The 17089-nt window shown below is 38.0% G+C and overlaps 1 protein-coding gene across 3 annotated transcripts in view; it reads right to left on the reverse strand.

The window, feature by feature from the left end:
* WDR7 (WD repeat domain 7) overlaps nucleotides 1–17089 on the reverse strand; it is a 333095-nt gene that overhangs the window by 119618 nt on the left and 196388 nt on the right. The window lies entirely within an intron of this gene.

Below are 17089 nucleotides of genomic sequence, written 5' to 3' on the forward strand. Positions count from 1 at the left end.
AAACAAGTCAAATAATGCTGGGACATCCTTACAATGTCCTTTCAATATGCTTTGCACTCCTGGGTGCACAAACCTTGTTGTGGCTTTAAAACAGGAATATATCTCCTATGATCATACTACCATATCAATGCCAAACAAAAATAACATTTGGGTATGCAGTATGCCAGCTCATAATGACATGGGCAGAGGTAAAAGAAATGACAGCCAAAATGGCTGCTGACATTCATGGCTGACAAGTCACTGGAAGAACATAATGTTGCTCTAAAATAATTGAGCATTAATTAATAGCTCAATTAGAGTTACAGCCCTTGAGATTCCTTATTATGAGCACTTTAAAACCAAATTAGTTAACTAAGATTTATGCTTTACAAAGAATGCCAAATGAATTATTAATAACTGACCACTTATTTTAAGTATTGCTATGTATTCAAAATTCTCCACAGCTTCTGGGGTCAGAAAGAATGGCCGGATTGTAATATTCTATAATTGTCCCACTGTCCACAGATCTAAAGGAAGAGGATCTTGTAAGCTGCAAACCTGCTAACATACAGATATAAGCAAATAATAATAATAATAAAAAATGACTCCCATAAAGTAATTTCTATCACTTTCTGGATAAGATCCTTTGAAACACTCAACCTAACACAATATATGCTCATACTCCTGAAAAAGAGTCATATTATGTATTAAAACATATAGTACAATGAATTTAGGTTGTTAAAAGGCGAAAGGAACGCAGTCACACCCACCCATACTAGAAGGGTTGCAAACAAGACTTTACTAATTTTCAAGAATTCTCCTGTAGTATTATGAAGTGTCTACAGCTTTCAGCATTTCTAGTCTATCCACCCACTTCTATGGAAAAAAAATAAAATAAAAATATAAGTGTTATATGGGAACAAACTTGGAGTCATGGCAAAGCCTGCTCTTAAGAGTATCTAGCAGAGTTTGGAAGTTACTGTTGTAGAAATATTGATTTCATTCTCTGACAGACAGTAAGACCATTCTGTACTGCTGATCTTACATGCTCTTCCAAATTTTATGGACACCAAAACCTTTGGCACCACATCCTTATGAAGTAGTGGTATGTGAAAAGCACTTTGAACATTTATGGCTCTCCACAGATAACACAATAAACTCTACATTTTCATTTACGTTTACTGCACTGGAGTTAACAGCTACATTCAATTAGGAAAAGTGGCTGGGAGTCTTGCAATCCATACTAACCTACATCATCAGCTTCTCTCCTCTTAAATGCAAAAATTAATTTGGTCTACTCTTTCTCATCTCTTCCCTCTACTCCCTCCTTTTTTAAAACACAAGGGCAGTCCCTATGTAGCACAAAGCCTCTGTCACATTTATTTCCATGTCCAGATTATGCATGCTGAGGTTGTGATAATGAATCTTGTAATGGATTATTTTCATTTTCAAATGAAGCACGCTGAAATAATGAACTGCAGCAATCATCCATTAGTAAAATGTGAATGAGGGCTAAACAAGTAACTTTCCTAGATAAATGTAATTGATCATTACTGTGATGCTATTATACAGTAGCTCTTTTTAATATCATTCATTTAGCTACTTATTGCTGTGGTTGAGACAAAGTATTGATTTTTATGTCCCCTCCCCACCTCCTAAAGGCAGTTCTCAAAACTCAGCTTCATATTTTTGTTTATTGAACAATCTGCCTGGCATATTTAACAGCTGAGAAGGAGTCGGCCAATCAGCATATCCTCCCAGGTACCTAATTTAACCTACTGGAGACCAGATTAATTTTCAAAGAAAAGCAATTGGTCCTTCCTGAGACACATATGAAGTGAGAATTTTAATGTGTTAAGCATGTTACTCCCAAACAATGTAAGCCTCCTCCTATTTCAATAAAGCACCCTGGATCTTGAGCACAAGCACATTAGCAAACACCTTCTACCTACACAGCAGTCTAAATATTTTTCTTGTCAACATTTATCTTGTTTAAATTGCACTGGGGTGGGGGAAGAGGAGATGAACTAAACAAAAGTCACTCTGCTGCCCACTTCTCAGTCTGGACATCTTTGTTTAAGCTTTGACTTGGCTTAAATGAACGAATTAATATTGACAAAAACATCAACTAAGCTAATGAGTTGTTAGTTAAGGCAATAAACATGTCACATTAGAGTCAGCGCAGTGAAGAGGTAATTAGCCCCAGAAAAGCTCTGCTGATTGGGGCTGTTGCGATCCTTTGCTCTTAACCTTTGAGTCCATTATCTAGTGCAGGATGAGCAACGTCTATGCTAATGCAAATCCGCCAATACACATCGGCCTTGGTACAGTAGCCAAGGACTGCATTAGCAAAGATGTGTGGTGGCTGACGCCGTCATATTTACCCAGTGTCTATTAACAAGTTTACATAATAGCTCAAAGGATTACAACAAGCTATAGATGCTTATGAAATTGAAAATCAGAAAACAAGAGTACAGCAGCAGACAAAACGGTTTAAGAGGAAATCATTACTGAATGGCCCATCAATCTCTCAGGAATAAGGGGATAAGGGTTTGGAGGTTTTGGTTAGTTTTCACACATTCTCCAGGTAGACTTGTGTGAGACCCTTCCAGTATGGAAGGATGGGTGTGAGTGTATTGGAGGAACAATGTTCTCAGAAATGTCTCTAAATGACATCTTATACTGCTTTGAGTAATATATTCAAATATGTGGCTCAATTTATAGACATGCATTAAAGTTACTAAAGTCAAAGCAGATGTTGACACTTTTACAATATTTATCTAAGAGCATAAAACTTGCCTTGTTTGTTTCAGTTATTTTCCTGCAGCATTATTAGCAACACGAATGAAGACCATTAAACTTGGAACATGTGCCACCATTCTGGGATTCTCCTGTGACTGCCATGTCAGGAGCATCCCAGACCTTGACATTTTATGACCAAAATCTGAGACACAAGGATAGCCTCTGGTGACATTACAGGAGGCTGATGATGTCATTAAACATGGCGATGTTATTAAACTAGAATAATTAATGAAATGAGGAAATAAGGTTTGGAGAAACAGAATGGTTCCCAATTGGCAAGGTTATCAGATAAGTTTGCATTCTACCACCCTATTTGTCAAACTTGTATGTAGAAAAAATCATAAGAGAAGCAGGGTTAGAAGAAGGAGGAGTGAAAATAGTAAGAAGGAACACAACAAACTAAGATATATGGATGACACCATACTACTAGCAGAAAAAATCACAGACTTGGAACAATAATTAAGGAAGGTCAAAGATCAAAGTGCAAAGGCAAGCTTAGTACTGAAGATAAAGACAATAAAAATAATGACCATGGAAGAAATACATAAATTCAACCTAGACAATGAGGAAATAGAAGTAGTAAAAGAGTTCCCATACCTAAGATCAAACATTGATCAGAGTGGAGATTGCAGTCAAGAAATTAACAAACGAACACTAAAATTTGACCTGTCCAAGCACTGACACCCCAATACCATGTACACTTGTGAAAGCTGGACAGTGAGGACATAGGATAGGAAGAGTATAAATTCATTTGAAATGTGCTGGAGAAGAGTGCTGACGATATCATGGACAAACAAATATGTCCTTGAACAGATCAAACCTGAAACTTCCTTGGAAGCCAAGGAAGATGATCAAATTGAGGCTGTTTTACTCTTGCTACATCATGAGAAGGCATGGCTCATTAGAAAAGATGATAGTGTTAGGAAAAGTAAGAAAGGAAGTAGAAAGAGAGGAGGTCCACATGCTGGATGGAGAGACTTAACCAGAGAGGTAATGGGCCTGGATTTGCAGAAACTAAGCGGAAAAAGTGGAGGATTATTGTTATTATTATATGAAAAACAGCAACACAAAATCTAAAAAGTTAGAAAGTATTTCCCTGGTTGGAAATTGAACTCTTCAAACGCTAGGCTTTTAATAAGAAAAAACCCAAACTTTCCCTTCTTCGGTTTTTAATACATTTGAAAGTATAGTCGTCCCTTCCAATTCGCAGGGGATCCGTTCTGGACACACAAACCCCGTGCAAATTAGGAAAATTGCCAATATTGGAGCCCCATTGATTCCAGTGGGGAAAGGCTCCTGTGTATGCCATTATGTGCCTCCCGGCTTGCCATTCATGAAAGACCGAAGGACGCGAACGGCAAGACTGCGAACCGGGAGGGACGACTGCACTGCTTTAAAAAAATACATGGAAGATATAGTCCAATCAAAGAAACTTCGCTGTGAAAAAAGGTTTCCAAACTCTTGTTTTAATATATTGCTATAGTGGCCACATTTCTCTCTGTCTGTCTCTCCCCCTCTCCAGGGAGAATCTTTGGAAAAGGAGGGCAGAGTAGTTGACAGAACCGTTCCTTTCACGAAGCCCACACTCTACTACTTTTTACATTATTTCTAGAACTACTCTTATGTAATATAAATGTGGCCGATTTTGTCACTACTAACTAAAATGAAACTAAAGCATTCATTCTTAAGTGCAAATATATGAGATAAAATATTTGACTTTTTGAACCCCCAGGGGAAGGCTCCAATTGATTACAAGATTTCACCCAAAGCCCTTTATGTCCTAGCAATGAAATTAATAAAACAGTAAGACATATTTTATTACTTTAATTGTTTTATTACTAGAGGCTTAAGATCCATCTCTTATTTGCCTGCCAGCTTTTTATGATTTTACTGTAAAAAGGAGCAAGAGTACAGGTTTCAAGGTGGCATATCCCATCTATGCTACAAAGACATTTCTATGTAAGATTCCAAATTAAGCTTTGTGCTGATTTTAAGCCCCACAAACTGCAAACAAATATTAAGAGATCCAATGAAGGATAAAATGAAGACAAACTGGTTGTTAGTAACACATTTTTCAGAATAGTTAATTCTGCTCTTGCACTTAGATATTTCTAATAATTTCAGTTTGTTGTGACGATTCATGCGTAATCACTGCTGAAGGCAATGGTGTGTTCAAGAAGTCCTGATTTTAATTTCAGAACAGAGTCTGAAGACTTTATAAATACACAAGGACCCCCAATTTAGATCTATCTCTGTTTTTAGGAGACAAAAAATTGGGGGGGGGGGTTTTCCACAAATACATAAGAATCACACTAGTCTTGATCTCTTGTAAATTCCAACTCATAAGACATGCAAATTGATTTTATTGTCATTCCATAAATGTTCTAGGTTGTCACAGATTCTAGACACTTTCTGCTGGAGATTTGGAAGGTAGGGGAATATAGATTAACTGGAGTTAAAGTCAAGAGGAATACTTTCACACAGGAATAGAATATACATACAAGAGACATAAAGAGGAGACACACCCTTCACTGTGCTTTGCATACCTCCACAGGTGAAACCCATGAAGTGAAAGAATGTCAGATTACTTCCACCTTCCTCTTCTAATGCTTAATTCTGTCCTTGAGTACAACTGGCCCAAGTTTATTTTCTTTACTTATGTTATTTAGTCAACTAACTTGCCTACAATACAGGTAAAAAGGTCACTTAGGGCATTTTAAAGATTAGTTTTAGGTGGGATAAGCTTTTGTCAACTGCACTCCACTTCATCACATGTATGATACAAGCAATGTACACGTGCCTTTAGAGCTAATATATTAACTTGTCCTCAGTTTCTTCCATTTTCTCACCCCATTTACTGAAATTTATCTAATTACAGTACACTGTTCCCAGCTGTTCCACCATCCAGGGTTGGTAGCTGGAAAATGGGACAGGGCTTCTGAAACATCAGTAGTTAACAGATCCTGGACCAGGAAAGTGTAGTGTGAAGTTCCATCAAGTGGAACTATGTGATGTCTCCTATCTCTCTTAATTTTTTTTAAATTGCTGCATCCTCCCACCTAACATGGTTACTTACTTGCTAGTGAAGGGCAGGGGAGCAGAGAAGAGTCTAGCTATGGTCCTATAGCTTGACATAAGCACTGAATGTTATTGCTGTACATCCAGCTATAGAAAACTAGCAGCATGCTTCTCAGCTCTCTCCCAGCTCTCCACCAACCAGTAAATGTTGTGGGCTGGGGAATGAATTAGATAAAAGGGTAAATTTGGGGGTGGAGACATTGTATAGCTCTTCCTAACAGAACTTTATGCTGCATTTTCCTGCTCCAGGCGCTATTAACTGTTAAAGATACAGGAACCCTGTATCAATCTGGCAATCCTACTACTGTCCCAATTAAGATCAAGTTCCCTGTATGCATTTAGTGACTGGCAGAAGTAAGTTTAGTGCTGTGTGCCTTCAAGTCATTTCCAGCTTATGGTGATCATAAGGTGAATCTATCACTGGGATTTCTTGGCAAGATTTGCTCAGAGGGGGATTGCCATTTTTTCCGCTAAGGGTGAGAGACCGTTTCTTGTCCAAGGTTACTCTATTGGTTTCCATGGCTTTTTACACTGAGTTTGGGTTTCACATTTGACCATAATATACTTTGAAGCTATGGTCAGCATCACTGGTAACTTGGGCCCGTTACAGACAGGCCTTGACTCCGCCCCCAGTACGTACTAGGGGTTGGCCGAGGATGCAGCATCCAATCAGGCCTCACCCCTAGTATGTACTGGGGACGTCAAAATGGTGGCGCCCTGTACACATGGGCGCTGGCATTTTGACGCGATGGACGCTTAGCATCCGCACATCGCAGTGCAGTTGTGACGCCGCAAGTGTGCCACTGGTGCCTTGCGGTGTCACAACTGTGCCTCAAGAAGAACCCGCTTTTTGCGGGTTCTTTTGCTGCGCGGCGGGAGCTGCACGGTTTGTCCGCTGCGGCTCCCTTGTGCAGCAAACATGGGTGCCGGCAGAGTGCCCTTTTTGGGCACTCTGTAAAGCACCTTGGACAATGGAACCTATTACCGTGGACAGTACAATTTAAAAATTGGAGGATTCTATCTCTTCAATCATAAGCTATATAGTTTTGCTACCAATATTCCTGGGGAGAAAGGTAGGATATAAAATAAAGAAATAAATATCACACAAATTCTGCAAAGTCTGAATGTTTGTGTTCAATAAAGTCATTAGCATAATGCAAGATTTAGAGAGATAGATGTTGTGTTGCTCAAGAAAAGGATATAGATATGTGGGATAAAATTACATGAATATTATATACTGCAATGGACACTGCTCATTGCAAAGAATGTAAGCAAGTGACAACCATTGCCCTGAGGAGCTCATTCACTTTCAGTGGCACAGAAATCAAGAGAAGAGAATGTGAACAAAGCAGAAGTAATGCTGCCAAGCCACAGCCAATATACATTTCACACTCCACTCATGGGAGAAGTCAACAGTCTGCCAATGAAACGTAAGGCCTGAAATATGGTAATGAAAATTAGTAATGGAACTGAAACAGTTTTGGCACTGAAAAAGCTAACACACAAGTGTAACATCAAATCTTTAAATTCCTCTCTTCACTTCACCAACTGAAATTGTATAAAGCTCTGTTCAAGTTATCATCATTAGTAGAGATCAAGCACTGACAAAAAGAAGCAGTACTTTTTTCAGTAAAAGCCTTGAAGCTTTAGTACAAGCTGCTAAATGAGGTACAATGTAATACCTCATCTGACAATCAGTGATACTTTTAATATATCTGATCTGTCTGATTTTTAAAATAATGCTGATTTTTAACAATGAGTGTCAAAAAGGACTCCTCTACCAGCTGGTTCAGCCCACAGTTGTCAAAAGACAGATCATCCTCTCAAAGAAAAATCTATGAACCTTTGACTGAACCTATTATCCATATGCATTGCTTTTTAAAAATCAGGGTCAAATCATTGAGATCTCTATCACAGCATTTAAAAAAACACAAGTTTTTTTTTTTTTTTTTAAAGCTTATTTGATCTCAACGGATGAGAAATCAAAACGTCCAGCAATTTATGGCTAGCAACAAAACAGGCTGATGTAATGCTTCTGACTTGGATTGAATGGGAATGAACACAGCTGTTTCATTGATAATTCTACATAGTAGCAGTGGGAGGGCTCAGAAATGTGTAAGAAGGGGGCAATTGACCTCTGTTTGTCATCTTTTATCAGGAAAGGTGCACATGGCCCCTTTTGACACTATTTGTTGGACCTGTGGGTGGCTTAATCAAATATACACAAATTGGAAAAAAAAGCAGCAACCTCGCTCTCTTCAGTTGCATTTTCCATGAGAGAACTATATACATACACATCTTAGGTTGTATCAGGCACTAAAATACATTTAAATCAGCTGAACTGCTAATAAAATTGGACACAAAGAGAGAGAAAGGGATTAAAATAAAGGGTTTGCCAATTTTTCCTGTCTAACTCTGGCCTAGTTAAATTGACCTAACAATGCTATTTTTCTTCCTCTCAAAATCTGCAGTGGGTGAATCAAATGCAAAAGCACAATCAATTCTGTTCCAAGACAGTAAATGAGCTTTAGCTCAGACCTGTTTCAATTTATAGAGGGATTCTAACTATACCAGCTTTAAGTATATTCTAACTCCAACTATGAAAGTATATTATAGCACCATGGAAACAGTAAACAACTGTCAGTTTTGCCCAAAATTGTTTATAATGGAGAAAGTGGAAAAGAGAATCAATATGCTTTATTTCTCAAACATATATTCCATGTTCCGTATTTGTTTTCATAGATGCCAAAGTTATTTTTGAAAGGCTATTAATAATTATTTATTTCATTATTTTAAATAATAAAGAAATATGGTTATTAAAAACTGATAGCCTGTTCAAGTATGAACACAGCATTTAATATTTTTTCATATGTTAAATGTTTATTAAGTAAGAAAACTAATCTTGTATCTTTTTTGAGAGAGGTACAAGCTCGGTAGATGAAGGAAATGCTGTGGATGTCATATATGTTGATTTCCGTAAGGCCTCTGACAAGGTCCATCATGATATTCTTGCAAAGAAGCTAGCAGAATGTGGCTAGACAATGAAGCTATTAGGTGGGTTTGAAAGTGGTTGACCAACCAAATCCAAAGAGTGCTCACCAGTGGCTCTTCTTCATCTTGGAGCGATGTGACTAGTGAGGTGACACAGGGCTCTGTCCTGGAAACAGTGTTATTCAACAACTTCATCAATGACTTGGATGATGGAATAAAGTACATGCTTATCATATTTTCAATGACACCAAATTAGCAGGGGCAGCTAATACCCCAGAGGACAGGATCAAAATTCAAAATGACCTTAACATATAAGACAGTTGGGTTAAAACTAATTAAATGAATTCAACAGGGGAAAAATGTAAGGTACTACACTCAAGTAGAAAAAAAATGACATGCACAGATATAAGATGGGGGACACCTGGCTTGACAAGACTACATGTGAAAGGCATTTGGGAGTCCTAGGCCTGTTACAGACTGCCAAAATAAAGCTGCTTCGGGTCTCTTTGGAGGTATGCTATTTAAATGATGCATGCATCCTAAGAATCCAGAAGCTGCACCAAAAGCTGCACTCCAGTGCTTAAGAATGGAGTGTGGCTTTGGCGCGACCTCCGGACTCATAGGACCCATGCATCATTTAAATAGCATACCTCCAAAGTGACCTGAAGCAGCTTTATTTTGGCTTGTCTGTATGGGGCCTTAGACTACAAGCTGCACATGAATGAACAGTGCGAAGCAGCAGCAAAAAAAGCCAAAGTGATTTTTAGACTGCATCAATAAAAGTATAGTGTCTTTATAGAGGGAAGTAATAATGCCACTCTAATCTGCTTTGGTCAGACCTCACCTGGAATACTGTGTCTAGTTCTGGGCACCACAGTTCAAGAAGGATATTGACAAACTGGGCCATATTCAGAGGAGGGCTACCAAAATGGGAAAAAATCTGGAAACCATGCCCTATGAAGGGCAATTTAAAGAGATGGGTATGTTTAGCCTGGAGAAGAGAATGTGAAGAGGTGATAGCCAAGGTTAAACATTTGAAAGGTGCCATATTGAAGATGGAGAAAGTTTGTTTTCTGCTGCTCCAGAGGCTAGGATATGGAGCAATGGTTTCTAACTACAGAAAAAGAGATTCTACCTGTACATTAGGAAGAACTTTCGCATACTAAGAGCATTCTGACAGTGGAATACCCTGCCTCGGAATGTAGTGGAGTCTCCACCTTTGGAGAGTTGGTTCTTTGGAGCTGGACAGCTATCTGTTGGGAGTGCTTTAATTGTGCATCCCTGCTTGGCAGATGGTTGGACTGGATAGCCTTTGTGGTCTCTTCCAGTTCTATGATTCTAAATAATTTTACCATGTCAATTTAAAATATCTTTTGTACTGAAGGTTATAGGCTGAAAAGCAATCCAGCTCCACCGAAATTTTGCCGTAACCTCAATGGGAGATGGGCTGTATCAACCATATTTAAATATCAATGGACTGTCTACTGAGATGGCTAAAACCACTTCTGAACAAATCTTGCCAAGAAAACCCCAAGATAGGTTTGAATTGAAGTCGCCATAAGTTGGGAACAACTTGAAGGCACACAACAATAACAAAATCTGGTTGAACACTAGACTAGAATTCTAAATCTTACACTCATCCATTTACAAGGAAAAACACATTTTCAGAAAAATACTACAGCTATATACCGTATTTTCCGGCATATAAGACTGGGTGTATAAGACGACCCCCAACTTTTCCAGTTAAAATACAGAGTTTGGGATATACTCGCCATATAAGACTACCCCTCTTCCAACGCAAACAAAATATTTTTTAAAAAAAACATCAGATTTGATTTCAATACAGTAATTTTAATTCAAATGCTTATGACATGCAGGTTCTTAGCAGGAAAACTTGTTGTATACAAAGCCTGCTTGGATTGGTCAGCTCTCCCTGTCTCCAAGACTATCAGAGCAGTAACGCAAACAGGGCTCTTTCTTCCATACCCCAGGTGTCCCAGATGCCTGCAGCTTGCTCCGGCCTTCACTTACACCTTCCCGGTGAGGCACCCCATCACGTCGTTATCGGGACTGTGTTAAGTCACTTATTTCCATGAATCCTGGTGAGTGGATTTTCTTCTACCATACTTATACAGTGCCGCCCTTCCTGCTTTCATACGGTCATCGCATATGGTGGGGATGCGGCCGCAGCTGTTTTTGAGCTCCCCCCAACATATGCGGCAACCACAGATTCTCCAATCCAGCTTGGAAGTTTCAGCACCTGCCCTATAAGATGACACCCAGCGTATAAGATGACCCCCAACTTTTGAGAAGATTTTTCTGGGTTAAAAAGTAGTCTGATATGCCAAAAAATACAGTATTTAAAATGGCTATAAAACAAGTGTTTTACAGAGTGGAAGACTGCTGGTATTAGAGACTTTGGATGGTCTGGAAATTCTGCTAGTGTGCTTTAGATCACAGACAAGAGGATGTATTGTGTTATCTATACATCCCGTATATGGGAAGGTCCCTGACTAAACCCATATAGTTTCACGGATGAAACTGAAGATGAAATATGATGACAAATGGAGATTGCTTTCTAAAATGGAAAGTTCTTATGGAATTTCTAATAATAATAATAATAATAATAATAATAATAATAATAATAATAATAATAATTTATGTTTCCCCGGTGGATTGAAGAGGGGTTACAGACTAAAAAAGCACAAAGTTCTTCATCATCATACGTCATTACAGAAATGAATAACAAGGCATTATCAAATCATAGTTATTTGCCACCCTTAGTTCTCAGCAGTCAACTCTGTTTGCCTCTCCTGAAGGTCCTTTGGCTTGTTACTGCCTCAAGCTCAGTGCCCTCAGTATGATGATGTCAATACCAAATCCTCTTTCCATTTGACTTGGTCCCCTGTCATATCAGTGTTTACTGAAGCATATAGTTGTGATTGGGAGATGGATGAGGGTAAGCTGATTGTGGCTGAATACAGCAGATCTTCCCATGTTCAGTGTCTTTTTATTAGGATTTGGTCAGAGCTGGCAAGGTTAATGCTTTAATGTCTAAGAGGTCTGATTTGTTGGGTTTTGCATTTTAATTGTAATGTGCATTACTGAGGCACATTAGAAATATGAATCAAGTATTCGTAAAAAATCTCAACATTTATGTTACCTGATAATAATGTATTTTTGGACATGACATTGACTAAGTTGAAGTGCAAAATGCTTATCATTAATAGCTGCATTGATGATAGAACATTTGAAAAATACACTGCTTTAATGACTGAGCCAAGTATTTTCATATTCAGGACAGAAGAGTCATTCAGATTTATCAGCCCCTTAACTTTATAAACATAGTATTAGCTCCTATTTAGGTGTGATGTGGTGAATCTGTAATGAGAAATTCTTTACGTGGCATTTTATAATTAAATATCTCATGAGCCATTTGTAAGGTCAACAGAGATTAATGTGAGATGTCAGACAAGGTCACTGTGTGAATTCCTAAAGAATCACAACCTTCCTTACAGAGCAGAAATATCACAATTAATTTGCATTGCACACCACAGTGGGAAAACATGTGATAGAGTTTTACATGTTACAGGGTAACTCTATCTGTTATGCAAATTATGTTCCTGAAGCAAAAGCATGCCTTTTTGGCTTAGATCTCATTTTTGAGCAGGGATTGTTATACTTTGTTATATCAAAGTTGTGTTTGTACTGAACTACACCATGTGCAAGAGACACATCAGGAGCATGCAGGTGTGTGTGTGTGTGTGTGTTTCTTACAGGTACTTCTTCCCACAAATTCCTTTCTGTCTGTGACAACAAACAGTTATTATATTAAGCTAAAATTAAACAGAATGGCTTGACTAAATAATATGTAATGGAGATGGGGAGATGACTGATTATAGCCCAGGTAAAAGACGTAAGATCTGTTTTCATACAGGATATTTATAATTTCATACCATAAAGTCACTCTTTTTCATAATGATTCATGTTCTGAGTACTAGAATGCTCCTCTTGCACTTCCTCCTTTGCAGACACAACATGTCTTATATTAATTAATGCGTGAAAAGTAAAGCATAAATCTAAGGAGGACATTAGACAAAAAAAGATTCAATACTGAAAGCACAAATGCATTTCTTTGGATAACCTGACCTGTGGACAAAACTGGAAGAAACCTTAATTTACTGGAAGCCAGCACAGTGTAGTGCTTTGAGCATTGGACCACGACTCTGGAAACCAAGTTCAAATCCTCGCTCAGGCATGAAAATTCATTGGGTATGACTCTGAGAAGGTCTGACCTTGGGCAAGTCACTCTCATATGTTCCCCTTAGGGTCATCCTACCTCTTCCGATTAGCATTTCCTTCGGACTCCTCATAGAGACTGTCTCCCCGATACGAATGATTAACCACAATTGATAGATTCCTTGCCTGTTTTATTGTTTGCATGTTTTATCGATGTTCGATTTTATTGGTTTTTATTGATATATACATTGAGATTCTGCTTTTATGATGTAAAAGTTTTAAATGATTCTGTGAACCGCTTTGATCACTTTGGAAGAGTGATATATAAATAAAGCATATTATTATTATTATTATTATTATTATTATTATTATTATTATAAGTTGGAATGACCTGAAGTAACACAACCACAACATACTTCTGCACCTTGTTCTACTCCTGTGGTTGTAAATCAATCTTGGGGGTGTATCCCTTCACACTGTAGGTGGTGACCCACATCATGTCCTAAATACTTACTGCACATATAAAGGAGATATGCAGGGAGGAGGTTTCCAGGTTAGTCTTCCCAATGATTTTGATATGGAACAACAGCTCAAATTGAAGCCACATTGGTGCCAGATAAATGGTGGAATTCTAGCATTAGAGTGGTTGTAGAATTCACATTTGATAATTTTGTTCTTTGCTGATTCCTCTGCTATGAAACTGTAACTAGTCTTTTCAGAAACACTGAAATGATGTAACTCAATCTTATGAGAAAGATCCTATTTTTGCCTCTGCATAAACCTGTAGTTGGTTAATGAAACCCACTTCCCACCCACCCCCACTGATTTTTCTGAAGCCGGATAAAAGAGGTGTAATATATACATTTTTCCAGATGAACAAGAGGCGCACAAATGCAAGCAATATGGATATAAACAATTATGCTTGGTAATACAACAGCATGTTATTATCACTCAGAATATCCCAGCTATGACAACACATGTAGAGGTGTTACATGAGAAAAGATCCAACAGAAGCCCACAGAAAGCATTCACAGGACAGAGTTTTGATACTTGCAAAACCAGAATTATGTGCATGAAAGCCACTTGTAGGTTGGGTATCTTCTATGATTTGGACACATACTAGTCAACAAGTAGAAAGAAATGATGGGCACCACAACCATAAATAAATGCACTTTTACTTATTTTTTCAATCAAGGCCAAATGCTGATTAAAAAAAAATCAAACAGTATTCAAACATAGTTCCATATGATAATTATATATTTAGAAGTAGTCAAGAGTAAAAATAAGTATTTCATTCTTTGTGGTTTGCATGCTGAAATCTGTTTACAGAATGAACGTGGCCAACTACAAGGACTAAAGTACAAGGAAGCCAATATTTGCAATCCCAAAGGGCCTTGTGGTATCATATACTTGCAACTGTATAAGGAAGAGTCAATGATCTTCCTTCCAAGGGAGCAGCACTCAAGGGAAAAGGAAAAGGGATCAAAAGATGTGATTCAAAAGAGAAAACACCCAGACTCTCATCGAATTACAATTAATGATAAGTAGGCTTAACTATTAATATGTTCTTTGTGTGTTGTCATTGTGGAAGGAAGAATTTGGCAAGAAGTAAAAGCTTGATCAAATTAGTCTGTTCAGCTCTAATTATAAACCACCTCTTATGGATAAGCATGGCATTCTCCTCTAAGCAAATTAAATGGCTGAATCCTATCTCTCAAAATTATTTTACAGAATAAAAATAATGCAAGGGAATAATATTTTACTCTGAAGAAAACAAACAAACCAAAATCAGTTTCTGATAGTCCAATGAAGGAAATTTACATTGACATCTGGGGTTGGGTCAAAACATAAAAGGTGTATACAGATGTTTTGCCAGAAGGATGAAACTGAAGAATATGAGAATTAAAACAGCCAAACACACTGATGTCAATTTCCATTTCAAACAATGATCTCAACATTGGAAGCAGAATTAAGCACCCACAACTGGGCCTTCTCATCTATGTGTCCTCATAGCAGCCCCTTCAATCTCCTGAAGATTCTAGAGGCTTGTGAGACCCTATTGCATGGTGACCTTGCTGAATGAGGAGCTGGGAACTCTGAAAATCAGGAGAAGAGACTATTCATGAGAAGAGAGATGTTCAGTCCAACCCAGTGTTACCTACTAGCAGTAATCATTCATATTAATATGAACATAAAGGAGGCTGTACAGAACATTTGTATCAATAAGATTTTGCAGTGGAGCAGGTCATGTGGGGAATCCATATACAGTCGGACCTCTGTTTCCACAGACATCAAGCCTCATTGTCCCCAATGGTCACACGTATCACAAGCTCATGCTATCAGGTGCATTCACAATATGCTGCCATTAGGGTGAATAGGACTTGAGGTCCCACTTTTTTTGTGTCCGCTGGGGGTGGGGGTGGGCCCAGAATGGATATCCCATGGATACAGGGGTATGACTGTATATAACTGATCTGAACTCCAACAGCCAAATGTTCAGGAATTTCATCACCAACTGACACCTAGTCCCACAATCACTTAGTTTTAGAACAATATTCTACACCCACTTCTGATTTTAGAAAAATACTTTGCTCTTGAGCACTCAACCTTATAAGATCCTGCAAAATGGATGAGTATTACTGTAACCTTTAGGAATTTACCCAAAGGCACTAGATTATATAATTATTCTGATAATCACTAAAAAAATTGATAAATTGGGTAAAGAAAAATGAAGAAACTACCCTGAAGTTTCCACCAACGCATTCTTGAACAATTAGTTTTGCATTTCACTGTTTTACTTAAGGCATCATTAGCACAAAAGGTGGGATTGCCACAGTATTCAATTTTGTAGTTTTCCTGTTTATAAGGAACACAAAGAATAGAAACTGTAACTGCAGAAATGCAGCACACTTCTGTGGTGTTACTCAACAGAAGACTGACAGCCAGAAAAGACATTGGTTCAGCAGTTAATGGCTAACATCAGGAGATAAATCTAGTTTGGAAGCCCATACAAAAAAGAGTGGTCTTCCTTGAAGAGGATGGAAAGAACCTCAACAAGTCCAAGACAAATTTTTCAGATTTTCTCTTCAGATAAACTCACTGTGAACTTCTGGATTGGTAACTGTTGTTTCGCTTTCACTTACCATTTTAAGCAGCCTAGGGCACTGCTAGTGACTACAAACAGAGAGATGATGGGTGGAATACAGATGTGCTCAGTACAGCGTATTTTTGTAATCAATGGGACACTATACTGCAGTAGGAAAAGTTTTCTCACAGGCAAGGAGAGAAGTAAAATGCAGCGAAGTGGAGGAGAAAGGGTATGAGCTATTGGGTTAACAGTCAGAAAATTATATGCCCTCCTTGCATATGACTGATGAATCCATGTTGTGAATTAAGGGCATAAGAATCATGTCAGGTAAGACCAAAGGTCTATTAAAATACTCTTATCTTGTCCAGAATTTTGTTTACAGTGGACAATCAACTGCATATGTGAAGTCCAACAGGAGGACATGCATGCAACAGCACCCTCCATCTCAAGCTCTCTAGCCATTGATAGAAGCATTTGACAATAAACAGAGGTATTTGACAATAAACATTCAATAAGCTTAAATAAGGCTCTTAAATATATGGCTTTTCTTCAGGTTCTTCTTAGATATATTCAACAGTAGCTCTTTCAACCCTGCTGTCATTCTTGGGTGCAGTGCTATACATATTTACATGGAAGAAAATTCTATTGAATTTAAAGGGGCTTGCTTCTGAACATACATGCACAGGATTGTACTGCTTGATCACGAAATATTTTCTTCTTTTATTTATTTCTTTTAGCCTATTTCTTTAGTACTTTTATAACTAGCAACTGAGACATAAGCTCAGTTCATATGTAACAAGAAACCATGTTGTCTCTTATTAGAATGATCTGTGATGTCACCCCTGAAAATGGAATCTTTTCATTTCAAACTAACTATGGCCCCATACAGACAAGCCAAAATAAAGCTGCTTC

This window comes from Sceloporus occidentalis, unplaced genomic scaffold (assembly GCF_023333645.1).
Source record: "Sceloporus occidentalis isolate IW3139 unplaced genomic scaffold, rSceOcc1.0.p SCAF_1, whole genome shotgun sequence".
Classification (NCBI taxonomy): Eukaryota; Metazoa; Chordata; class Lepidosauria; order Squamata; family Phrynosomatidae; genus Sceloporus; species Sceloporus occidentalis.